This window comes from Onychomys torridus, chromosome 2, assembly GCF_903995425.1.
Source record: "Onychomys torridus chromosome 2, mOncTor1.1, whole genome shotgun sequence".
Taxonomy (NCBI): Eukaryota; Metazoa; Chordata; class Mammalia; order Rodentia; family Cricetidae; genus Onychomys; species Onychomys torridus.
Window position 1 is genome coordinate 3,765,769 of NC_050444.1, and position 26,407 is coordinate 3,792,175.

At 39.5% G+C, this 26,407-nt stretch overlaps 1 protein-coding gene across 5 annotated transcripts in view; it reads left to right on the forward strand.

The window, feature by feature from the left end:
* The window catches only part of Rgs20 (regulator of G protein signaling 20), a 142,285-nt gene that overhangs the window by 71,204 nt on the left and 44,674 nt on the right, over positions 1–26,407 (forward strand). The gene's annotated exons all lie outside the window — the stretch shown is intronic.

Consider the following 26,407-nt stretch of genomic DNA (forward strand, 5'->3'; position numbering starts at 1 on the left):
AATAGAACAAGCCCAGAGGAAAAAAAGGGAAGGGGACAGAGAGTGCAGCCGACCTCTGTGATAACAAAGTATGCATGCATATACTCTAATGATATTTAGATAAGTGCCCCAAAACTATATTTTAAACTAAAGTTATTTATGTTTTTAAATTCATAGAAATGGCTCTGGATAGATTCACATTAAAACCTTAATATCACTACTTCTGGGACTAAAAAGCATTAGTTAGTGTTTGGGGCAGAAAATGATTAATGTTAAGCATCATGCATTCCTTTTGCTCTTTTTCAAACTCAAATTTATTACAGTATTTTATTATGTGTGCATGTGTGTGGGGAAGGGGGGGTCAGAGGACAACTTGCAGAAATCAGCTCTCTCCTTCCACAGCATGGGTCCTGGGGTTAAACTCAGGTCAACGGGCTCAGCAGCCAGTCCCTTTATTGCCCTAGCCATCTTTGCAGACCCAAACTCAAGTGTAAATTGTTTTTCCTTTGAATAGATCTTATAGCTATCAATTTCATTTTATTTCTGTATTTGAGACAAAACAAATGCAAAAACTTGGTTAGAGTATCAAAAGACTAAAGTGTGGTTATGTTTATAAAAACTTGTAGCCAGCCTAGTCTACATAGGACAGCTAGGGTTATGCATAAAGAGCCTCTCTCAACCCTTGACCCACCAAAAAAGGAAAGATTCTGTCTCAAAACAAAATAATGAAAGAAAACCTCTCCTAGCCTAAAGAATAATTATTAGACTCTGTTAAATAAAGGTCACTCTTAGAGCATGCGTGCTTTGAGGTGAACATGTCTGTTATGAGCCAATGAGCTGGTATGAAAAGGAGCGTTAAAGCGGCATCTCCGTGACAAGGTTAAAGGCATACCATGTCACACTGAGGAGACGAGTTAAGCCATTTAATCCTTGTTTTTTTCCTCTGAAAGGGGAAGCATTTGCAGTCATACTTAAGAGTCGTAGGAAGGGCAAAATGAAATAACATATATAAAACTGTCTTGTAATATGTAACAATATAAAATATGAAGTATTATTTCTTTAAATCAGTCTTGAAGGTTGTGCATCAAATTGGGGCCTTCAAATATAATAATAGAATATGTTTTCTTCTGTACATAGTATAGAAAAGGCCTAGAAAAAGACTGCAGCATAGCAGAAATATAATTATAGCACAACCATGTTTACCCGTGATTTGATGGTCACTGACTAGGTGAGTCACAGATCTTAACTTTGGAACAATCCCGATACCATCAGTAATTGAATAAGAAAACACCTCAAATGCAGGAGACCCTTCAGAGACTGATCTTGATATGGTTGGGCACTGGTTAACTGTATTAGTTACTGTTCTATTGCTGTGAAGAGACACCATAGCCAAGAACAATTATAAAAGAAAGTGTTGGCTTAGGGTTTAGAGGTAAGAGTCCACCATGGCTGAGCCAACCTGTTGTGACAGAAATAGCTGAGAGTTCATGTCTTGAAACACAAGACACAGAGAGCTAACTTTAAATATCAAGTGTCTTTTGAAACCTCAAAGTCTGTGCCCAGTGACATCCTTCCCAAACATGTTCACCAGCCAAGGACCAAGTATTCAAACACATGAGCCTATGAGGGCTATCCTTATTCAAACTACCATATTCCATTCCCTATCCCCTATAGACTCTTGGCCATATCATAATGCAAAATGCAACTTCAAAAATGTCCCTTGTCTTTTACAGTGTCAATACTGTTTTAAAATTCAAAGTCCAAGTCTCTCCTGAGACTCAAGTCAATCTCTTAATTGTAACCCTTATAAAATCAAAAGGCAAATCACATGCTTCCAACATATAATGGCACTAAATATACATTACCATTCATAAAGAAAGGAATGAGGACATAGGGAGGAAATACTGGATCAAAGTGAGACCAAAACCTAGCAAGGCAAATTCCAAATCCTGTAGCTCCTTGTCCAACGTCAAAGGGTTAATCTGGCTCTGCCCTTCCAGCTTTGCTGCCTAAAACACATTTCTCTTGGGCTTCTTGCACTCCCTGTCTATAGCTCTTGACGGCAGACATCTTGTGGATCTTGGTGTCTCCAACAAAATCCATTCAACCACTTCTCTACTCCAGAGTTCTTAAAAAAAACAGCATGGTCAATTCTGTCACATCAAAACTCTACTCCTGGTATCAACTTCTATCTTACTTAATTTTCTATTGCTATGACAAAACACCATGACCACGGCAATTTATAAAAGAACGTGTTTAGTTGGGCTTGCAGTTTCAGAGGGTTAGAGTCCATGATGGGTGAGCAAAGGCATGGTAGGAGGAACATCTAAGAGCCCACCTCTTGATCTGTAAGCAGGAAGCCAACAGAGCCCACTGGGAACAAAGTCTCAAAGCCCATTCCCAGTGACACATCTCTTTCAACAAGGCTACACTTTCTAATCTTTCCCAAGCAGTTCCATCAACTGGGAACCCAGTATTCAAACATATGAGCCTATGGAGGCCATTCTCATCAAAACCACCACAACCATCAAATACTACATAAAATGACATTTTTGATTATGTTCATTATTTTTGAGATAAAAAACTGCTGGGACTGCCATAAGTTGATGAAAAATCTAACACACCATGTAAGCATGACTCTGCCTGCACTAATGTGGGAAGGGGTTCCACTTCCCTGCCGTCTGAATAAAGAGGCATAAAGCAGTGGTACATCCTCAAGTTTTCTTCTCTCTCTCTCTCTCTCTCTCTCTCTCTCTTCTCTCTCTCTCTCTCTGTCTGTGTGTGTGTGTGTGTGTGTGTGTGTGTGTGTGTGTGTAGATATCAGTAGAGACAAGAAAGTTCATAATGATGCCTTCTTCTGCAAAATAGCTTTCTTTGTAAGTACTCTAGTTTTGTATGCTTTTTCCTATAATGTGTATATGCTGTCTTCATCTTTTAAAATAACTTTTGAAAGACTCATTAACAGATTATCACAGTTTTAGTCAACTCAACTCTAGACTGTAGAGTATGGTTGTGATGCTAATGTGCACAGCAATAACTACAGAAACATTGATTAACTTCATAGGAGTCCTTCATTCCACAGATCCCACTGTAGTGGAGTCATGTCATCCATGTTCTATTTTCTGTTGCTGTGATAAAATACCCTGTTCAAAAGCAACTTGATAAGAAAAGACTTATTTGTCTTACACTTTGAGGCTACAGTTCATCATTAAAGGCAGCCAGGGCAGGAACTACAAGACAGAAACCATGGATGAATGCTGATTGCTGGATTCATCATAGGCTCAGGCTTATAATTAGTTTTCTTAAACTTCCCAGGAACACCTGCCCAATGAATGATACCATCCACAGTGGGATGTGACCTCCTCTATCAATTAATAAGACAATCCCTCACAAATATGCCCACAGGCTAATCTTATCTAGGTAATCCCCTAATCGAGAGTCCCTTCTCAAGTGACTCTAGCCTGTATCAAGTTGACAGTTCAAGCTAACTAGGCCATCTCCCAAATGGAGTACCCCAACCTCCATCTCTAGTTTTCCTTTTCGCATGTTCAGTTACTGAGAATCAAACACAATGCAAAGGTATGACATGGAAAGTTTCAGAAATAATCAATTCAGAAATGTTAAATTCGACTCTGTATGAGTAGTATAATGAAGTCTCCTACCTAGACATGAATCACCCCTTCATCCCCTCATCCACATTTCAGGCACTTTTGTATAATAGTATAGGACCAGCCTTAATATTACACTTCCCAGGGGCCCAGAAGAAACACTACCAGTGGTGCAGGAATTAATCTAGATACAGGGAGCTGTTCCTTCCAACTCCTTTATTCATCTGCCACCATCATTCTGTCTAAAAATTTTCCCCCTTCTATTGGGACTCTCTCTATCTTTCCCAAGACAGCAACACCTTCATGTTTACAGCACAACATATGAATTGCAAGGTCCTCACCAGAAGTTTCCTGGCCACTTCATTTACAACCCAAAAGGGGGAAGAGAATAAAGGTGGAGTTAGATAGGAGCTGGAATTAATCAGAGAAGGAATTTATGGGCTAGGAATATATCCTTACTGTGGTTAGGTGAAAACATTACAAGTCTATCATAAATGTGCTCAAACTACAAACTTACAGGTGATAGGATAAAGAAATCTGTAAGTCACTAAAAATAAGACTGCTACTGTTTTTCTCTGCTACCAGTTTCCTGACACGGCCGGGAGGAGCACTGATAGCTACTCAATCTGCATCACAGTTTGAAGCACCTGGTGGGAGGAAACCCCTTTGATCTAAGAAGTTGTCCTGGGGCAGTGGAAGATCTGAACTTGATTTGCACAATAAATAAAGCTGTGCACCTAATAGCCTGTTAGTCTCCTAGGGAGTTAGTACCCAGTGGAAAGGTGGAACAGTGTCTGAGAAGCTTAGCTGTTTGCCAAATGGCCTATAGTATTTGAGCACACAAGAATTTCATAGCAGAAGACAGCTGAAATATTAAAGGCTAGGTAACACCAAATATTCATAATAAGTGGCTTGCCTTTTGACAGACTTTTGGCTGGTTAAAGTATAGCTTTTTTTTTTTTTTGGTTTTTCGAGGCAGGGTTTCTTTGTGTAGCTTTGCCCCTTTTCTGGAACTCGCTTTGTAGACCAGGCTGGCCTCGAACTCAGAGATCCGCCTGCCTCTGCCTCCCGAGTGCTGGGATTAAAGGCGTGCGCCGCCAACACCTGGCAAGTATCGCTTTGATACACAGCTGAATCTCTATAATATATTCTGCGGCCTTCGAGAAGACACTACACCCAATCATCACTTAGGTGTTAGAGTTATCAGACTGGCCATTGCAGAACAGACAGAGTCAAACCACATCCACACACCTTTCATTGCAGTGCATTGTAACTGCTTTATTTCGTTATTGTTAATTGCTTACTAAGTGTAATTAATGACTTAAACATTATCATAGGATATATAGGAATTAATATTGTATGTACAGTTTGGTACTATCCATGGCATGTGTTACACATGCATTGGTATGCTGATTCATTTTTAGAAGCTTGACATAAGCTAGAGGAAAGATCCTCCATTGAGAAAAGTCCTCCATAAGGTCAGTCTATGGGGCATGGCATTTTCTTGATTAATGATTGATGTGGAAAGCCCCAGCCAACTGTAGGTGGTGCCAACACTGGAAAGGTAGTCCTGAGTTGTATAAAAAAGCAAGATGACCAATCTATGAGGAGCAATCCAAGAAGCAGTGTTCCTCCATGTTCTCTGCTTCAGTTCCTGCTTTTAGGCTCCTAGTCAAGTTCCTGTCCTGACTTCCTTACCTAATGTACTCTAAACAGTAAAATGAAATGACTGATATGAATTCACAACATGCCCCCACAGTTGAGCATGCCCTGTAGACCTAGACACTTCTGTTAGTTATTTAGCGCTAGAAACACGTCCCGAACACAACAAGACCACGGAAGAGTTTTATTAAAGAGGATAGAGGTGACAGGCCTGGGTGAAACACACACGTGGGTGAGGAGAGAAGAAGAAGGGGGGGAAGGAGGAGGAGGAGGAGAGGGACTGAGAGCCTGAGAGGGTCATGCAAGGTGGCGCCGGCTTTTTAAAGGTTGGGCCACACATGCGTACAGGGACTCCTGTGTGTACTCCACACATGCGCATAGATTACATGGCTGCGCGCGCGCTTTACGCAACCACGTAAGGCCAGAGTCCGTGTAAACATGTAATTGTCTATCAACTTCCATCTAGTTATTTCCGGTTCAAAATAGCCATTTCTGGGTCAAAACATCTCACATGACTAGGACCCCAGTGGCTTTGCATGGTTGCATAAAGTGCGGACACAGCCATGTGATCTATGCGCATGTGTGGAGTAGCCACATGAGTTCCTGTATGCACTCGCAGCCCACCCTTTATAAGCCGGCACCATTTTGCACCGGCCTCTCTTTTACCCTCTTGACCACGTGTGTTCCCCACAGGCCTGTTCACGTCTGTCTCTCCTATCTTAATAAAAACTCTTCTGTGGATTTGTCGTGTTTCTGGACGTTTCCTCACAGGGTAAAAGTGCCGCAAATAACTAACAATAACCCCTCCTCCCCAAGTTGGTTTTGGTCAATGTTTTGTCATAGAAACAGAAAGCAAACAAGGACAACTAGGGTCTCGGGATGTACCCTACCATGTGTTGAGGTTGTGACCCTAGTAAGAAGTAGGGTCGCCATTTTGGAAATAAGGTCAAGTGTAAAATAAAATGAGGCTATGCCAGCTGACGGTGTGCCTAATTATCCAAAAACTGTTCCTCTTGTAAGAAAATGGGGAGTCTCTATGAAGAAGAGGGAGCAAGGGTTGTATTCGTGTTGTCACATACTATCTCGTAGAAAACTTATCCACCCATTCACCGGGAACTGCATTTCCAGCCCTGGGGTAACATTTGTATGCAACATTTGTATGTATTTTTCTTCTCATTCTGACCAGATACCTAATAAGAAGCAAGTTAGGGAAGAAATGACTTATTTGAGCTCAAAGTCTTTTGGGGAATGGGGAGGGGACGGTTGATCAACAAGAGGGTGCCATATCAAAGTCAGGCTCTAAATCACAAGCCTCACCCCTGAGGCCCTACTATCTCTGCTAGGCACTTTTCAAAAGTTTCCACATCTCCCCAGACAGTACTGCCAGCTGGGGACAGAGTCCAAACTCAGGAGCCTGTGGGGGCACATTTCATATGGAAGCTGTAACACACACTATGAAGTTCACTTTGTGTGGCCATCATCATGATACATGGTTAGAGTATTTTTATCAAAGGAACCTTGTACCTATTAGTAGTCTTTCCTACACAGCCACTAACCTGTCCTCTATCTCTCCAGATTTACTTATGAACACTTCATTTAACTGGTATTATACAATATGTGCCCTTTGGGGTCTCATCCTTTCATTTAGGAAAACATTTTCAAGATTTAGTCATGTTATAGAGTGAATTGTGTTGTTCCTTTTTAAGACTTATGATTTAAAATGTTCACATTTTTTTATGTGTGTACACATGCATGTGTCACAGCACAGGGGCTGGGGGAAGGGGTGCCACAGGACAACTTATGAGAATTAGCTCTTTCCTACTACTTTGTGGGTTCCAAGGATCAAACCCACATTGTCAGGCTTGGTTGGCAGCAAGCAACCTTAGCTACTGAGTCATGTAACTAGCCCCAAATTCAACATTTTACAGTGTATGATTGCGTGAGTTTAGGGTTGTTATAAAGTCATTCTTTCTAATTCCAGAACATTTTCATTGCCCCAAAAGAAACTCTATATACTCATTAACTGTCACTCCCAGATCTCTCTCTAGCCCCCACCCCCCCCCCCACCCCGCACCTGGAAACTGCTGATTTATTTTTCAGTCCCTATGGATATGCCTAACCTAAACATTTATTATAAATATAATTTTTAAAAATAGTCTTTTGCACCTACTTTAGTCATTTACCATATGTCTTAGATTACTGTTCTATTGATAAGAAGAGACACCATGACTAAGGCAGCTTATAAAAGAAAGCACTTAGTTGGAGGCTTGCTTACTGTTTCAGAGGTTAGAGAGTCCATGATCAGCATGATCAGCATGACAGGAAGCATGGCGCACTCAAGCACAGCACTGAGAGCTCACATGTGATGCATACGGAGAGAGGGAAACTGCGCCTGGTGTGGACTCTTGAAACCTTAAAGTCCACCCCCAGTAACACACCTCCTCAAACAAGGCCACACCTCCTAGTTCTTCCTAAACAGTCCACCACCTGGGAACCAAACATTCGAATACATGAGCCGATGGGGGCCGTTCTCATTCAAACCCTACACCATATTTTTAGGGCTAGCTCCTGGTGTAGCACCATCCACCGCTTCATTCTTGTCTACCACTGACTGATATATACTGACAGAGGCTGTTGGCCCACTCATCAGTTGATAGATAAAGGGTTTTCTCCATTTTAGCTCTTGTGGATAATTTGAGCTTTTGTGTACACATTTCTGCATGAACTTGATTTCAATTCTTTTGGGTATGTGTAAGAGTGGAGTTGAAGCTCTGTATTTTATGCTTTGAGAACCTGACCATCTGTTTTCTAAAGTAGCTAAGCCATTTTATGTTCCCACCTAAATATGATAAATGAGGATTCCAGTTGTAACACATTCTGTTCAACACTAATTATTGATATCCTTTTTAATTTTACCCCTCACAAAACAGAGTGGTGTTTGGCTGAGGTCTGGATTTCACTTTGCTGGTGACCTTCTTCTCAAGTGTATATTATCATAAATATATTCAATATATTACTTGGAGAAAGATCTAGTCAAATTCTTTCTTTCTTAAATTTGTACTTGTGTGTGTGTGTGTGTGTGTGTGTGTGTGTGTGTGTGTGTGTGTGTGTAGTTCTTTCTATATTCTAAATACAAATTCTTTATCTGACATAAGACTTGTAATAATTCTTCTAAATAATTCTCCCACCTGTAGGTTGTTTTTCCATACATACAGTGATAATCTTTTGAAAGATAAGAGTTTAATTTTGTTAGCCCAACCTATCAAATCTTTTTTTAAACATTTTTATTACATCTTATATTTATTGTTTATTTATTCATTTTATGGAGAGGACAGCACACATGTGGAGGTCAGAAAACAACTATGGTAGTTGATTCACTCCTGTGGTAGTTTGAATGTATTTGGTCCCCATAAGCTCTTAGGGAGTGGTACTATTAGGAGGTGTGGCTTTGGTGGAATGAGTATGGCCTTGTTAGAAGAAGTGTGTCACTGTAGGGGGGTGGTCTTTGAGGTTTCCTATGCTGAGGATACTGAGCAGTGTCTCAGTAGACTTCCTGTTGCCTGCAAGATGTAGCACTCTCAGCTACTTCTCTAGTACCATATCTGCCTGCATGCTGCCATACAATGTCATGGCATGACAATAATGGACTAAACTTCTGAAACTGTAAGCGAGCCACCCCAATTAAATGTTTTCTATATAAGAGTTGTTGTGGTCATGGTGTCTCTTCCCAGCAATAGAAACCCTAACTAAGACATCTCCTCTACCACCTCCCACCTCAGAGATCAAAATAAGGTAGCAAATTCTATGTCAACCTGGGCTACAGAAGACCTTGTCTCAAAATCAACCCAAACTGAAAGGAAACAACAACCAATAAAACAACAGTTGTATTTCTACACAATAGTTATAATATCATTTGAATTATAAAAAGAATAAAATAACTGGAACAAATTTAACAAACATATAAAACGCCTTTATCTACTGAGTCATCTCCCCATCTCCAAATCTTTACTCTATTACTTGTGTTTTTGGTGTCGTATTTGTTCCTGGGTTTTCTTCTAAGTATTTTATAGTTTCCATTCTTAGATCTTCAGATGTGGTTTGCTTGAGTTAATTATGTATGGTGTGAGTAAAGTGTTTAATTTCATTCTTTTGCATGTGTATATCCATTTGTGCTGTCAGCATTTGTTGGAGAGACTTTTCTGTCATTGACTTGTCTTTGTCCTTTGCCTTGGTGTCAGTTTTTACTTCTGAACATGCAGATAATGGGTGTGGCTGCATTTAGTATTTCAGTTTTTTGATATCTGTCACTTTGTAGAAAGACTTGAGAGGCTGGAGAGATGGTTCAGAGGTTAAGAACACTGCTTGCTCTTCCAAAGGTCCTGAGTTCAATTCCCAGCAACCACATGGTGGCTCACAACCATCTGTAATGAGATCTGGTGCCCTCTTCTGGCCTGCAGAGATATGTGCAGAGAGAACACTATACATAATAAATAAATAGATAGATAGATAGATAGATAGATAGATAGATAAATCTTAAAAAGAAAGATTTGAAATCAGGATGTGACCTTCATCAATATTCCCATTTTTTTTTTTCAGAGTTATTCTGACTGTTCTGGGTCTCATTTATTTCCTTATGAATTTTAGGATCAACTTGGCAATTTTGTTGTTGTTGTTGTTGTTGTTGTTGTTGTTTGTTTGTTTTTTGAGACAGGGTTTCTCTGTGTAGCTTTGTGCCTTTCCTGGAATTTGCTTTGTAGACCAGGCTGGCCTTGAACTGAGTGCTGGGATTAAAGGCATGCGCCACCAATGCCCAGCTGGCTCAACTTGGCAATTTATACAAAAAAGTTGGCTGGGATTTTGGTAGGAACTGTATAAATCAATTTTTGATTTATCAAAATATTTCTATCTTAATATTAAAGCTCCTGGTTTATGATAATGGGATGGTTTCCCATTTATTTAGACCTTCATGTTGAACCATGTTTTGTAGTTTTCAGAATACAAGTCTTGTTCATTTGTTAAATTTATTCCAGTTATTTTATTCTATTTTATTGTATTATAATTCAAATTATTTTAATAGCATAGGTTGTGTGTAGAAATACAACTGTTGTTTTTATTTGTTGTTGTTTCCTTTCAGTTTGGTTTGGTTTGGGTTAGTTTTGAGATAAGGTCTCATGTAGTCCAGGCTGACCTACAATTTGCTATGTATTTAAGGCTGGTTTGGAACTCATAATTCTCCTGCCTCAGTCTTCGGAATGTGGGGATTACAGACATATACCACCATGCATGGTGTTATAATCAAGTTTTATATATTCACTTTGTTCCTTGTGACATTCCTGAACTCATTAGGGTTTTTTTCTAGCAGGCTTCTTAGGACTTTTTTATTTAAGAGTATGTCACTGGCTATTACAAGTAGTTTTACCTAGGCTGGAGAGATGGCTACCTGGGTAAGTGCTTTCTGCACAAGTAACCCGAGTTCAAATCCCTAGCACTTGTACTCAGCAAAGTTTATAACCTCAACACTGGGGATACTGAGGCAGACAGATCTCTGGAATTTGCTGGCCATAGAGCCTCGCCAATAGATGAACTCCTGAATCAGTGAGAGAGCCTGTCTCAAAAAGAATGTGGAGAGCTCCCAAGAAAGACTCCTGACTTCACCCTCTGCCTCCAGGCATGCACACATACACATTTACTTCATTTCCAACTCTGAAGCTTTTCATTCATTTTTTCTTATCTCGGCACCCTAGATGGAATCCCAATGCAGTGTTGAGTAAACATTGTAAGGGTTGACATTGTTTTCCTATTCTCAGTCTTAGGAAGAAAGCCTTAGCCTTTTGGTGTCTGGTGTAATACTAGCAGTAGTGTTTGTTAATGATATTGATCATATTTTTGTTTTGTTTTTATCATGAAGTATAAGAATGTTACTAAATTCTGTTGAGACTGCTGTTGTCCTTTACTCTATTAATATAATTATTGATGTTGTATGTGTAAATTAACAGTCTTAGTATATGCTCCTTTCCATGTGTTGCTGATTCAGTTTGCTAGTATTATGACAAAGAGGCTTACAAGTATGTTCATAAATGATGTGTATGTGTCTGGTTTTGGTGTTGGTATAGTGTTGGGCTCAGAGAATGAATTGGGAATTATGTGTTCTCCTTTCTTTGTATGAAAGCTTTAAAAGAACAAATCCTTAGATCCTTCTTGCTAACTGTGTGGTTTAACTCCCCAGTAGGAGTTTAACTTCAGTAGAAGCAATCTCTATAAAGATCAGTCTTTAGGTGGTAAACATGGCAGGTGAGCTATGGTGAACACTTTTCTGCATTCACTATCAATATCCACATGTGGACCAGGAGGGGAAGCTTTGCCATTTCCCAAGCGACTGATGCAATGGTCCTGGACAAAGCTATGTTTATGTCAACAACATACATTCACTCAGGACTTGACTCACTCCCTGTATCTCCCCCTTTCTTATTCTTAGATATTCAGGATGGATCTTTATGTTTAATTCAGGGGTGGTTTGCTGTAACGCTCAACATAAGTCTCTAGAAATAATAAGAAGGAAAATCATGACAAAGCCACTATGCCCAGCAAAACAAAAAGGGATGTTTTAGTGGATTTAAGCAAGTAAAGCATCGAGGCTTGTCAAGGATTCTTTTTGCAATATCAGTGGAAGAAGTTTATACATGTCTAGAATGTGCCAGTGTAATTGGGCCAAATCCATGCTGTCATTATTGATGGTCAAAGCACCAGGATGTAGGTCCCAATTTATTCTGTTATATTTGCTGCCATTATAAGGAGCTGCTGCTATTGGTAGTTGTGTTACATACTCATTCGTGTCTAAACTGCAGGGCTGAAGCCTACCCTGAGTAGTTGAACAGAGTCCATTGGGACTCCAGACGGTTAGAGACATGCCCCTCAAACAGAGGGGCTCATTTGTGTAAACAGATACAGGAGGATATAACCAAGTCACTGAATAAAGAAGCATGAGCCCAGTAGACTTTTCCTCTACACAGCCTTCCCTACACGGATACAGTTACCTGTATAGTTGTGGATCTTGGGTCTGGTTGTTTAAAAATCATGTAACATTTAAACCCACCAAGATCTTTCCCTTTGGCTGTGCACCTCCTCTGTCTTCATTCTCCTGCTCCACCACTGTTGCTTACAACCATCTGCAACACAGCTCCATGGGACCTAATACCCTTTTCCGGCCTCTGTGCGCACTACACACGTGATGCACAACAGACAAGGAGACACACCAAACATACATGCTCATAAACAAAAATAAATTTTAAAAATTAAAAAAAAAATACAGCAACAAGCTATGTGTGGTGGCACATGCCCTTAATCTCAGCATTTGGGAGGCAGAGGCAGGTGGATCTCTATGAATTTGAGGCCAGCCTAGTCTACAGATTGAGTTCCAGGACAGCCAGAGCTACAAAGAGGGACTCTGTCTGGAAAACAAACAAAATTTTTAAAAAGCAACAAAATATTATATATACATTATTTATTGGCATAGCCACCTTAGTTCAATTATGGGTGTTGTAGGCTATTATTTCTGTCTTTTACTTTCCGTTTATAGGTTTGAATCTACAGTGCACCTCCTGTTTTTGTTACCTTTGAGTTAGTCTACTTTTGATGCCACATTGATATGGTTGGATTTTCTGCACACTCTCCTTGTGTTTTTGTGTATTTTGTGACTAGCCTGCTCTTTTTCATTCTTTCATTTAACTCCCTATCTTAAGATTTCTTCTTTTTTCTTTTTTTTCCTCTTACTTCTCTTTTAATTTTTTTTTTTTTTTTGAAATGGCATCTCACTGTGTAGACACATGGCCAGACCGGTCTTGAACTCGAGCTCCTCCTGTCTCAGCCTCACAGCTGATGCTATTGTAGACATGTGCCAGGCATGTGTGTGTGTGTGTGTGTGTGTGTGTGTGTGTGTGTGTGTGTGTGTGTGTGTGCATGTTCTTGGAAATGAACAACTTAGGTCCTTTAGCTTGGAGGACAAGCATTTTTTGACTGAGTTATCACACTAGCCCCAGCTCACTATATTCTTCAGTGATTTTTTTCACTATATTTTTATACCAAATTTGATAATTGTAGGGGTGAGGTATCAGCTCTCAGCCCCTATCCATGGTCCTCTGAGAAATGCTTCCCAGGAGCGAGGGAAAAGTGAAAGATTTGTATAATAACTTCACATACACGGGCCAATGCTCTTCATTCTATATGCTCTTTCTTGTGCTCTTTGTTTCCTCCATCTTTATTCTCTATATCTTTATTCTCCTTCAGCTCTATTCTGCCACTCATTACAAAACCCCAAGCATATATATATATATATATAATTCAATAATAACATGTATTCTGTAAGAGTCACACTTGGCAAAGACTTGTTCAGCTTAATTGGTAACTGACAACAGCTGTAGATTGTAAAAAAGTAAAATTGTAAAATAGTACATGTACTATTTTATGTGGTTAATCATATCCAGACATGGTGAATCAGTTAACAGCCTTTTTCTGTTAATCATCTGGATCTTAGGACCTATACATAATTAGTCTCTAAGCCTAAAATCTTGAATTAAAAACTGGTGTAGAAATAAATTCAAAGTGTTACTTGTTATTTGAATCAGAGTGGGGAGATGCCGGTGGAGGCGGCTTAGGGTGGCATAAGTAATATTGATCTCTAGAAGGACTAAGGTATACCAAGGCCGGACACCTCCACTCTCACCATAATGCTTCTGAAGGGTTTTGACCCAACAAGGCCAGGCACCTGCAATTCTGTTCTGTGAAAGTTCCTTGAGGACATTTTGTCTGGCCAACTTTGCCTTGTCAGTGGCTAAAGATAGAGAACAAGACCTCCAAGTGTCTACAGTCCACATGGAATAATAGACCTAGTTATGAAGCATGTTTTAGTATGTTTCTATTCATCAAAATTGTACAGTTAAATAAGAAACCATCTTCTTGACTGTCCACAATTATGTGTGCCCATAAGATTGCGATGTAATCATGAGATTACATGTGCACATTACATGGAAATGCATGGTAAATGGGGAGATATCATAGCTGGTCATAAGGAAGGAATGCAGTTCTTAGGGAAGCAACGAAGTGGCAAACGAGAGAAACATAGACAAGGATCAACTGGTCATTTATAGTCATTAACCTTATGCCCTTGCCAGGTGGGGCTTCCCATCAAAGAGTCATTCATTTGGTGGGTTGACATTTGAACACTAGTTATCACCTGCTGTTTACTCTCACAACCCTCGACAGATAATGGCTTATAATGCACAATATCATGTATCAGAATCAACCTCAGGAACATTGATACTTATAGCTCCTTTCCGACCTCCTTGTTTTGGTATAGTTATGCTGTATATATAAAGCTTGTGTGTGTTTCAAAGCCAATAAATCATTGTTACAATTTTAGTTTTTACAAACCTTTTAAAGAAGCCAAGGAAAGAAATACGAGTAATAATGAATTACTGAGTTTATTTATTTTTTTAATTAACCTTCTGATTTTAGGAAGCACAGGCAGGATGATGTCTGAGTTTGTGGCAAGTTTGGTCTGGATATGGAGTTCCAGGCCAACCAGAGCTAATACTGAGTCCCTATCTAAAAGGAGGAGAAGGAGGAAGAAGGGGGAGGAGGTCGGGGAGGGAAGTGAAAGAAAAAAGAAAAAGAAAAATTTAACCTCTTACTTACCATTCCTGAGTTTCTTCTTCTCTTGGTCATTTCTGTTTCCTTTGCTTCAGTGTCCTGGCCACCTGTCTCCTCTCTATTATTGTCATGGGTTATCTCTGTATATGTTAGTCTAATAGAGCAATTTCATGGATATTGTTTTATTCAATTGCTTTTCTAATCATGTGGAAATAGAAACAAATAATCTTTTATCTTTTATCATACTATCTTTTCTTTATTTAGATAATTATATGGACTATAGTTCCTGTGTATATACGAGAGAGTACAAGATTGAGAACAAAAGAGAAAAAGAGAGATGATAGATAGGTGATTGATAGATAGATACATAGACACATAGACACATAGACACATAGATACATAGATACATAGACACATAGACACATAGACACATAGATACATAGATACATAGACACATAGACACATAGACACATAGACACATAGACACATAGATACATAGATGATGGAAAGAGAGAGGGTGATAGATACATAAATACATAGATACATAGACACATACATATATAGACACAGATACATAGATACATAGACAGATACATAGATGATGGAAAGAGAGAGGGTGATAGACAGATAGATGATAGATAGATAGATAGATAGATACATACATACATACATACATACATACATGCATACATACATAGATGATAGATAAATAGAGGTTAAGAGATTAATTTACTATCTGGTGTCATTTCCTTTGAAGGATGTCCTTTATTTTTCCTGTAAGATACCACTACTTGAAATGAATACTCTTTTTTTTTTTTTTAACTTATCTGGAAATATCTTTGACTTCCATTTTTAAAAGACAGACTTACAGAATGTAGGCTTTTTAGTTGACAGTTTTATCTTTCAGCATTTTGAATATGTTGTTCCACTGTTTCCTGGTCTGTTGTTTGTGACCAAAAAAAAAAAAAAAAATCAGCCATTAACCTTAATACAATTTACTTGTTCATTATGAGTCATTTTGTTCCTGTTTTTTTTTTTTTTTTTCTTCTTCTCTCTGCATTTTGACTGTGGCTTCTCAGCTTAGAGTTGATTGTTCCTGTTGCAAATGTATGCTAGTTGTCTTCATGAATACTAGGAATACAGCAGCCATTATTTCTTCAATTTTTGTTTGTTTGCTTCTTGAGACAGGATGTAGCCCTGGTTGTCCTGAAACTCACTATGTAGACCAGGCTATATTTGAAGTCACATAGATCCATCTGCCTCTGCCTCCTGTATGCTGGGACTACAGGTGTGTGCCACCATGCCCAGTGAAATATTTTTTTCTGTCCCAGTACTGAAGTTAATTAATGCAGCAAGCTCTAGGCTGCTATCTTTAGAATATTTCCAGTTCTGCTTGCAATATTGTCTCCTGCCTGGCATCTGGGGACTTGGGTTTCAGTGTTTTCAGTCAATGGTTAGGTGATGGCAGTTGTTCCCTAGTGTGTTGGACAAACAATATGCTGCATGCTTAACACCTGCTTTCACTTTAGGGCTCTGGAATTTTGTTTTTGTGAGCCAGAATGCCAATATCCCCAGTGCTCAACCAAAATCTTGGGCACCGAAACTCCATTGGTCTTTCTGGGCAGAGACAGCATATACTTGTTGCTGCGGAAGTGTTCACTGTGATTAGTCATGACATGAAAAGGGCCTAGGTAATCCTGCATATGGGCCCCTCTCACTTTGCCCAGCCACATCTTTCACCATTGCATATGCTATAGACCATGGCCCCATATGCCTTTTGTGTATTGTTGCTAGTGTCAGGGATGACTAAATCTGCCTTAATTGATTACCACTATAACACCACCTTCTCTCAATTTCCTTAGTCATTTACTCCTTCATTAAAGATGTAGTTCTCTCAGGTAGAACTGAGAAGCCTTTATCTTGAAAGCTTGGAACTTCCTAAAAAGAGGGTACCATACACACAGCATACTTCCCTGTAGCTACATCTCTACTCTGAGAATATGGCTGGACAGCCTGGGTCTTCCCTGCTAGCTCCTCTCACTGTAGAGGTTTTTTTTATTTTGTTTATTGTTTTGCCTGTGTGTATATCTTTGCACCACATATGTGCAGTGATGATCTGGTTGGTTGTGAGCCACCATATGGATACTGTAAGAGCAGAAAGTGCTCCTGACCACTAACCTGTCTCACCAGTCCCTATAGAATCTTTACTAGCCATCTAGAGCTTCTATCTTGAGTGTGGGGACTAGAGCATGAAGGGAGCCCTTGTTGTCTTGGCCACAGTCACTGTCTTCATTACTTTTCAAAGGCTGTGACAAAACACCATTACCAAGGCAACATAGAAAACAAAGTATTTAATTTCTAGAAGGTTAGAGTCCATGACCATCGTAGCAGGGAGGATGGCAACAGGTAGGCAGGCATGGTGCAGGGGCATCTGTTGAGAGCTTATTTATATCTGATCCGCACATGAGAAACAGACAGGATGGGGGGGAGGATTGAGCACTAACTGGGAATAGTATGGCCTTTTGAAACCTCAAACCCCACCCCAATGACATAACTCCTCCAATAAGGCCATATCTCCTTACCCTTCCCTGTAAGACAAATGTTAAAAGCTTGTATTAAAAAAACAACAATAACAACAAAAACAAGCCAGATATTAGGTAAAAGCCAGACATGTACTTACCACTAGGAAAGAGCCACTTCCTTTTTTTCTTTTTAATATTTATTTATTGTGTATACAGTGTTCTGTCTGCCCATATCCCTGCAGGCCAGAAGAGGACACCAGATCTCATTATAGAGGGTAGTGAGGCCACCATGTGGTAACTGGGTAATTGAACTCAGGACCTCTGGAAGAACAATCACTGCTCTTAACCTCTGAGCCATCTCTCTAGTCCACTACTTGCCATATACTCACACCTATATACCTTTCTGTGCCCTGCCATCTTACTTCCTCTCTCCACCCAGCTAAATCACTTCCTCTTTCTGCCCAGCTTTATCACTTCCTGTCTGCCTGTACAGACCTCCAGATCTCTATGGTTAACTAGCACTGAGATTAAAGGTGTGTGCCACCATGTCTGGCTCTGTTCCCATTGTGGCCTTGAACTCACAGAGGTCTGAATGAATCTCTGCCTCCCGAATGCTAGGATAAAAGACGTGGTCTACCATTGCCTGACTTCTATGTTTAATATAGTGACTGGCTTTTTCCTCTGATCCTCAGGTAAGCTTTATTTGTTAGAGCACAAATAAAACATCACCACATTTCCTCTTTTTTTGTCTAAAATTTTAAAAAGTATAACTAATATAAGAAAAACTATATATAATAAGTACAATAACTATATACAATATGTACAGGCAATAAATACATCAACAATGCCTAGTCCATTTGCATTTGACAAATTCAGCAAAAATATTCCATTATTTTCCTATTTTGGTAAGTCCAAGATGTACCTAATTTATTTTCTATCCTAAATTGTATTACCAACCGAAAACTATCTTTTCATGTCTTTCAAACATATATTTTATACCTCTTTAGTACATTTCTTTTCTGAATTTGTTAACAAGGAAAACTATAACTATAACTATATAATCTTCAACTTCCTCAGAGACCCAAGACACAAATAACATTACCTAGTTAAATAGGAAGTGCAAACAAGCAACTTCCAAAAAATGTGAGGAATGACAGAAACAACTGGCTGCCTGGACAGTCACCCAAAGTTTTTCTGCAATGTTGGGACATCCATATTCAGCCTACAGGCCTAGCATATCTGACAGACTCATCTATGGAGCAGGATTTTCTAAAGAGCTTTCCTACATTTTTGTGGCAAGGTTTGGCAGTCCTTTCTTTTGTGTCCTGCCTGTCCATTTTGGACAGCATACTGTCAGCAGTCAAGGCAAGTGCATTTTCTTGCCCAGTAGCTAACTTCTGCCACAAAGAAAGTAAACTCCATATGGAGTTTCTTCAATGCTCATCATCTTCTCTGAAGTAGATTGGTGCTGCCAGGAACCGACATGTCTCATTGTCATACAAACAAAAAAAAAAAATCTATCTTATTATAACATTGTAAATGCCATATTCTGTAGATCTCTGAAGTGTTTGAAGATGACCTGTCTATCTAAAATATAATTCTGCTTGACCTTAAAAACATACCTAATATGACTACAAGTTTCATTGTAATGACTACTAACCTGCATTTCTTTATTATCCTAAATAGTTGGTAATAATTTTCAAGGAATAGCAAATTGCATTACATTGTTAAATGAACTATATAGGTATAATACCTTGAACAAGATTAGAAATATATGTACAGTATTTTCAAACAAAATCAATCTAAAATTTGTATCAATATACAAAATTTGTATTCAATATACAAAAATCCAATCCAATGTAAAATATTTAAAACTAGTAGCTGCCTTTTAAAAGTAGATTCAATAATCTACCCTTTATCTCATTATTTCTGTATCTTTTTTTCAGAGTAGATTCAATAATCTACCTCTTATCTTTTTATCCTCCTTTTTCTTTTTCTTTTTCTTTTTCTTTTTAAACAAGAACCTTGAATCTAATTTCCTTTGTTTAGGTTTTTTTTTTTCCTGACCATTAACAATTAACAACTTGTAACCAACCATCCTAAACAATGACAATTATTAATAACTTGTTGAATGACCCCAAACCACCCACCCCACCTCTTGGGAGTGTGGTATCATGTTCTTAAAATTACTTCCTGCTGTCTGGGAGTGACAGCATCTTTCAGGCATCCTGACAAGAAAATTTTGGGGTTAATTGTCAAATTCTGCAAGAGGTAGCTGTATCATTTGTTATCCAGTCTCTGCATAATGTGAAAATGTAGGGTTTGTCTCAAGTTCTTGTTGGAGTAGTCTCTGAGGCTGGATCATCTCAGCTAGCCATCTCAAAATTGTTCTGAGCAGTTTGTAGTCCAAAGCCGATCTTTGGGTGGTGTTTGTCAGCTTAGTGGTATTATCATCATCCTGATGGAATCAGCCTTGTGGGGCCACATCATCTTTGTGGATACCTCAAATTTGCTGTTAGGTATGGTCATGATTCCCTGCAGAAAACTGATAGAGACTCAAAATTTGAAAACATAAACAGGCAGCTAAATGAAGCCTTTTTTCTAGAATTAGTTAATTCTGACTCATTAGGAATAAGTTCTGTTTCAATATGTAAGACCACTCTTTCATCATACTGAGAGTCAGTAACTATGTTGAGGGGTTCCAAAAAAATTCATCAGAATAGCACATAATTTTGATTTTTGGACAGAATTATAAGGACTTTAAACCACTTTACTTAAATTTTCTAATTTGTAACCTGCTTTTCCTTGTTTGTTTGCATCTGTATAAAATATAGGAGCTCCAGATATTAGTGTTTCCAATACAATGAGAGGCAGGATCCAGTTAGCTCTCTTTATAAGTTTAATTCTATTGCTTTTGGGATATTTGTTGTTACAGGATACATTAAGGTTGGCTGTTTGAAAACCTTAGGCTGTTTCTCTATGTCCATATAATTCAATGCTGAGATAGATTCACCCTTAAATTCTTCTGTCTGGGTCTGAATTTCTCTATGATTTGTTTTAACAAGTTTTTCTAAAACTTTTATCTTGATGCTCAGATTAACCAACCTTTTTAATGATAAAACAAAAATGACCAAACAAATAATATTCATAACTGACATTATGTAAATTCTATCAACATTGATTATCCTCATTTAATTGTTCCATTTTTAGACCACCTAATGTATTATCAAACAGAGACCAAATTCCCTCCATTGTAAAAATGTTAAAATATTATCTTTTAACTAATTTCTCTCTTTAAGAAATCTTACTTGACTCACCAAATTTGCCAGCAATGACAATTTAGATGTGAGGCTGACTCCTCTGGATAGAACAACAGAAGCCCAGGCAGGTTACAAGACAGCTACTTAGTGTGATATCAGCCTGAGATGGGGATCCAGAGAGAGCCCACAACCTATCAGGAGAGAAGAAGTGAAAGATCTGGCCATCTGGATCCAGCTGGTTAGGGACTCTGGCCCGTGTGGGGTGGAGACTCTAGCAGAGTGCAGCTCAGGCCTGAGCTGGGGCCTATAAAGCCACAGGCAAGCGGCTTTTTTGTGAATTCATGCCACAAACGTTAGGACACCAGATGTAAGATGAATTGCTAAGTGCTCCTATTAATAAAAAAATCTTGAGCCAGATATTATCAGGGTGAAAACTGAGAGATAAGAGAAATAGAACAAGCTAAGCCACAAGTTCTTACTGCTAGGAAATCCTCAGCACAAGAGAGAGCTACTTCCCATATACTCACACCTATGTACCTTTCTGTGCCCTGCCATCTTACTCCCTCTCTCCACCCAGCTAAATCACTTCCTCTTTCTGCCCAGCACTATCACTTCCCGTCTGTCTGTACAGACCTCCAGATCTCTATGGTTAACTAGCACTGGGAATTAAAGGTGTGTGCCACCATGTCTGGCTCTGTTTCCACTGTGGCCTTGAACTCACAGAGATCCAGATGAATCTCTGCCCCCCAAATGCTAGGATTAAAGGCGTGTGCTACCACTATCTGACCTCTATATATAACATAGTGGCTGGCTTTTTCCTCTGATCTCCAGGCAAGTTTTATTTGTAAGAGCACAAATAAAATATCACTGCATTTCCCCCAACAGTTCTACCAACTAAGGACCAAACATTCAAGTATATGAACTTATGGGAACTATCCTCATTCAAACCACTACAGAAAGAATAGACTTTCTGTAATACTGAGCTGATGGTGGATGAAAGATAGTGGGGAAAACCAGCACCATGTATTAGAAAGAATGGAGAGGTGTGAGCACTTCCTGGCTTCTTGGTTTCATGTTGTGGCTTCTAGCACTCAAAATTAGGTAGGGGTGAATTCATATAACCAGAAGTCTAAAGTGATGGACCCTAGCAATCTCATGCTGAGAGAAGGATAGGCTAAATCCTAGTGCCAATGGAGGAACTTGCTTCCAGGAAGGAATTTCATACAGTCCTGACATTATCTCATAGGTAGAGTCAACACAGGTGATCACTTGGCCTCTATTTTCATCTTTTCTTTTGAATTGTAACATTACACTAGGAAAGGCAAAGAGAATCTAAGAACTTGTCTCCCACTAGTTCTGACCAAGTTATAAATAAATTCATTTTAGTTTCCCAATTTATGTTTTCTAATTCCTTTTGAAATATAGAGAGACTGCAGTTTATATACATAAGTACCCAAATGATTTTTTTTTTACATTTGTCTTAGTTCATTTGTCTTAGTTAAGATGTCTATTGCTGTGAAAAGACACCATGACCATGGCAACTCTTATGAAGGAAAAACATTCACTTAGATTTTCAGAGGTTCAGTCCATTATCATAATAGTATGACATGGTAGCATGTAGGCTGACAAGGTGCTGAAGAAGTAGCTGAGTCCTACATCTTGACAAAGGCAACAGGAAGTAGCCTGTCTCACTGGGTGTAGATTGAGCATAGGAGACCTCAAAGCCCACCCCCACAGTAGCACACTTCCTCCAAAAAAGCCACACTTCTTCCAAAAAGGTCACACCTCCCATTAGTGTCATGCCCTTTGGGGGCCATTTTCTTTCAAACGACCACATTCTACTCCCTGGCCCCCAAAGGCTTGTAGCCATGTCATAATGCAAAAATGCAATCAGTCCAACTCTAAAAGTCCCATAGTCTATCACAGTCTCAAACTTATTTAAAAGTTTAAAGTTCAAAGTCTCCTTTGAAATTCATAAAACCTCTTAATTATAATCCCCTGTAAAATTAAAATAAAAAAGCAAATTACATACTTCCAACATACAATTGCACAGGATGCACAATATCATTGCAAAATGTAGGAAAGGGAGCATAGTGAGGAAATGCTAGACCAAAGCAAGACCAAAAGCCAGCTGGGCAAACTCCAAACTCTGTACCTCCATGTCTGATTTCAAGATGCTCTTCAGATCTCCAATTCTTTTCATCTTTGTTGAGTGCAACACACTTCTTTCTTTTGGGTTGATTCTACTCCCTGATAGCAGCTCTCCTTGGTGCTAGTTATTTGGCAGCACTCTTACCCTGTGAGGAAATGTCATGAAACACGACAGAATCCACTAACCAGAGTTTCATTAAGATAGGAAAGAAAGAGACAGATGTGAACAGGCGTATGGCAAACACACATGGATCAAGAGAGAAAGTGGAGCCAAGAAATATGGCGCCGGCTTATAAAGACTGGGCTGCACCTGCATACATGGGCTCATGTGGCTACTCCACACATGCGCATAGATCACATGGTTGCACTGTGTGCTTTACGAAACCACGCAAAGCCATGGGGTCCTGGGACATTTTGACCCAGAAATGACTATTTTGAACAGGAAATAGGTAGGTGGAAGTGTCTAGGTCTGCTGGGCATGCCCAACCATGGGGGCATGTTGTGAATTCATATCACTTGGCAGGTATCACATGGCTCTGGAATCTCCAACATCTTGGGGTCTCCAAGGCAATCTAGGCTTCACCTTTACAGCTTCGTGCAACGGCCTATCTAGGCCTCCATTCAGTCATACCCCTGACACATGCCTTTCCTTAGTAGTGGAGGAAGGTTTCAGAAGGCCTTTCTTCTATCCTTGACTCTAAAGGCAGAACCGTGTGGCCAAAGCTACCAACTTCTGCTGCTTGCTGGGGCTGGAACGTGGACCCCTTGTTCAATTACATCTTCACCAGCTTCCTATTTTCAATGGTTACTTTCACTGCCTAAGCTTGGCTGTCCTGAAACTGTATATGTAGATCAGGCTGGCCTCAAATTCAGAGATCCACCAGCCTCTGCCTTCTAAATGCTGGGATTAAAGGTGTGCACCACCAGACCAGACTCTAAACTTTTCTTTAATTCCTTTGCACAATTTGAAAAGTTAGCTAGGTAGGATCTTGCCCTGAGGTCATCGCTCATTTTATTACATTTCTTAATGTTTATCTCCTTGCTCAGCTTGTTCCATTTCACTATAAATCTTTATCAGAGTTATCACTAATAACCACATGACAGAGTCTATACTAAGCTGTTTTGAGTGTTCCTCAGTGAAAGGAATTAATCTAAACTCTGCACTTTAGCCCCAGGCAGACTTTTCAGACAAAGGCAAAAAGCAGCCACATTCTCCACCAAATATCACAGGAACAATCTCTAGACCACATACTGACATTCTTCTTTTCTGAAACCTCTTAAGCCAGGCCCCCACAGTTCAAATCACATTCAGCAGCACTATCTTCCATGTTCCTACCAGAATAGACCATTAAACAGCACTTAAAGTGTTCAACTGCTTTCTAATCCAAACTCCCAAGGTCCATATTACTCCGAACAAAAATATGATCTGGCCGATCACAGCAATACCCCAGTCCCTGGTACCAACTTCTTTCTCGGTTAGGGTTTCTGTTATTGTAAAGAGACACCATGACCATGGCAACTCTTATAAGGGAAAACATTTAGTTGAGTATCTTACAGTTCAGAGGTTCAGTCCATTATCATTGTGGTGCTGTGTAGGCAGCACAAATAGCAATGTGCAGGCAGACATGGTGCTGGAGAGGTAGCTAAGAGTTCTACATTTTCTTTTCTTTTTTTTTTTCTTTTTTTCTTTCTTTTTTTTTTTTTTTTTGGTTTCGAGACAGGGTTTCTCTGTGTAGCTTTGCGCCTTTCCTGCAACTCGCTCTGTAGACCAGGCTGGCCTCGAACTCACAGAGATCCTCCGGCTTCTGCCTCCCGAGTGCTGGGATTAAAGTTGTGTGCCACTGTAGTGGGTAGCCATTCCAGCCTTGGCCTGGAAGTTCCAACCCCCATTGAGGCTTCAGTAATGGTCACGCCCACAAGGCGGGGCTGAGGGAGGATAGGCTTCTCTTGGTTCCAGGACCCTGGACGCTGGAGGCAGGAGTAGACTGAGCAGAGTTCTCCAGAGAACACCTCTGGACTGCGCCATACCTTTCCCAGACCCTGCAACCTATCCCTTCATTTGTAAGTTACCCCACAAAACAAACCTCTTTTACTACATGGAGTGGCCTTAATAATTTCACCAATACGCCACCACCGCCCAGCTAGTTCTACATCTTGTTCAGGCTACAAAAAGTGAACTCAGACAATGGGCAGTAACTTGGGCATAGGAGACCTGAAAGACTGCCCCCACAGTTATGCACTTCCTTCAAAAAGACCACACGTACTTCAACAAGCCGACACTTCCTAATAGTGCCACTCTCTATGAGTTTATGGGGGCCAATTACATTCAAACTACCACAATATTTTTATTTATTTATTTGTTTGTTTATGTGTTTATTTGAGACAGGCTCTACCTTTGTAGCTCAGGTTGGCCTCAGACTTTGAATCTTTCTGCCTCTGCCTTCTCTGTGTTGGGATTACAGGTGTGCCCGCTGCTCCTGGCCTAGGGATTTATTTTTCTTTCTTTTTTTAATAAGTCACACATTTATTTCATAGTTTGGGAGGGAGAGCAATGATTTTTTGTAGTTTTTTGGGGTTTTTTTTGTTTTTTGTTTTGTTTTGTTTTGTTTTGTTTGTGTGTGTGTGTGTGTGTGTGTTTTGATACAAGGTCTCACTCTACAGCCCTGGCTAGCCTGGAACTCACAGAGCTATGCCTAACTCTGCCTCCTGGGTGCTGGGATTAAAGGTGTGTGCAATTGGCTCTACAGTTCATAACAACTATTCAATTCTGTTTTAAAAAGGAAACAAAAAATCACAGACATCACTTTTATTAACACTTTACATTTGGTTTCATAAACAAAGTTGTCAAAACCCTCCAATCATATCTATATTTATAAAAATTGCATGAATATCGTCTTTATTACTTCTGAAAATATATTATTCAGGGGAAAAGAAAAATGTTCACTACAGACTTCTTAAATTTCCATCCTTCCAATGATCTAAAACATCATTACATACGCCACTGCTGTCAGTGGCGCTTGTTGAGCTCCAAAATTCCTATTTCTCCCCGTTTGTCTGAAGTAAGTCTAGTAGAAATGGTACTGGTGAACTACACATTCTTTTTCCTTGCACAGTAAGAAATACCATTCTATCTTTCTTTTTTCTTTTCTTTTTTTATCCAATTCAGCATTTGGTTCCAGATTTTCTTTTTTAATTTGCCCTAATAATAATCTCATATTTCAGTGGGTTTTTGAGAAAGCAAATTATTTGTATTCTTGCTATCACATTCATTAGGTTTCTGAGGACTTGGGGTATAGTTTTGAGTTTCTCAGCTACTCTTTTGGAATGTGTACTGTTATCAGGTCAGAATCCTGATAAGAAACCGAATGAAGGTCCTTTTCCTTCAGATCTTTATCTTATATTCCACTTGTGGAAACATCCTTTGTTGTGGACCTTCCTGGCCTTGGGATTCTCATGGCTTTGGTTCATGGCAGCCACCAACACCTAAAAGTTGGGTACAGACTAGTGCCTCACTTTATGGCTGCAAAACTGCCTGAGTGTCCACCTCTGTATGGACAGTCATCAGGCCTTCCCAGGAGAC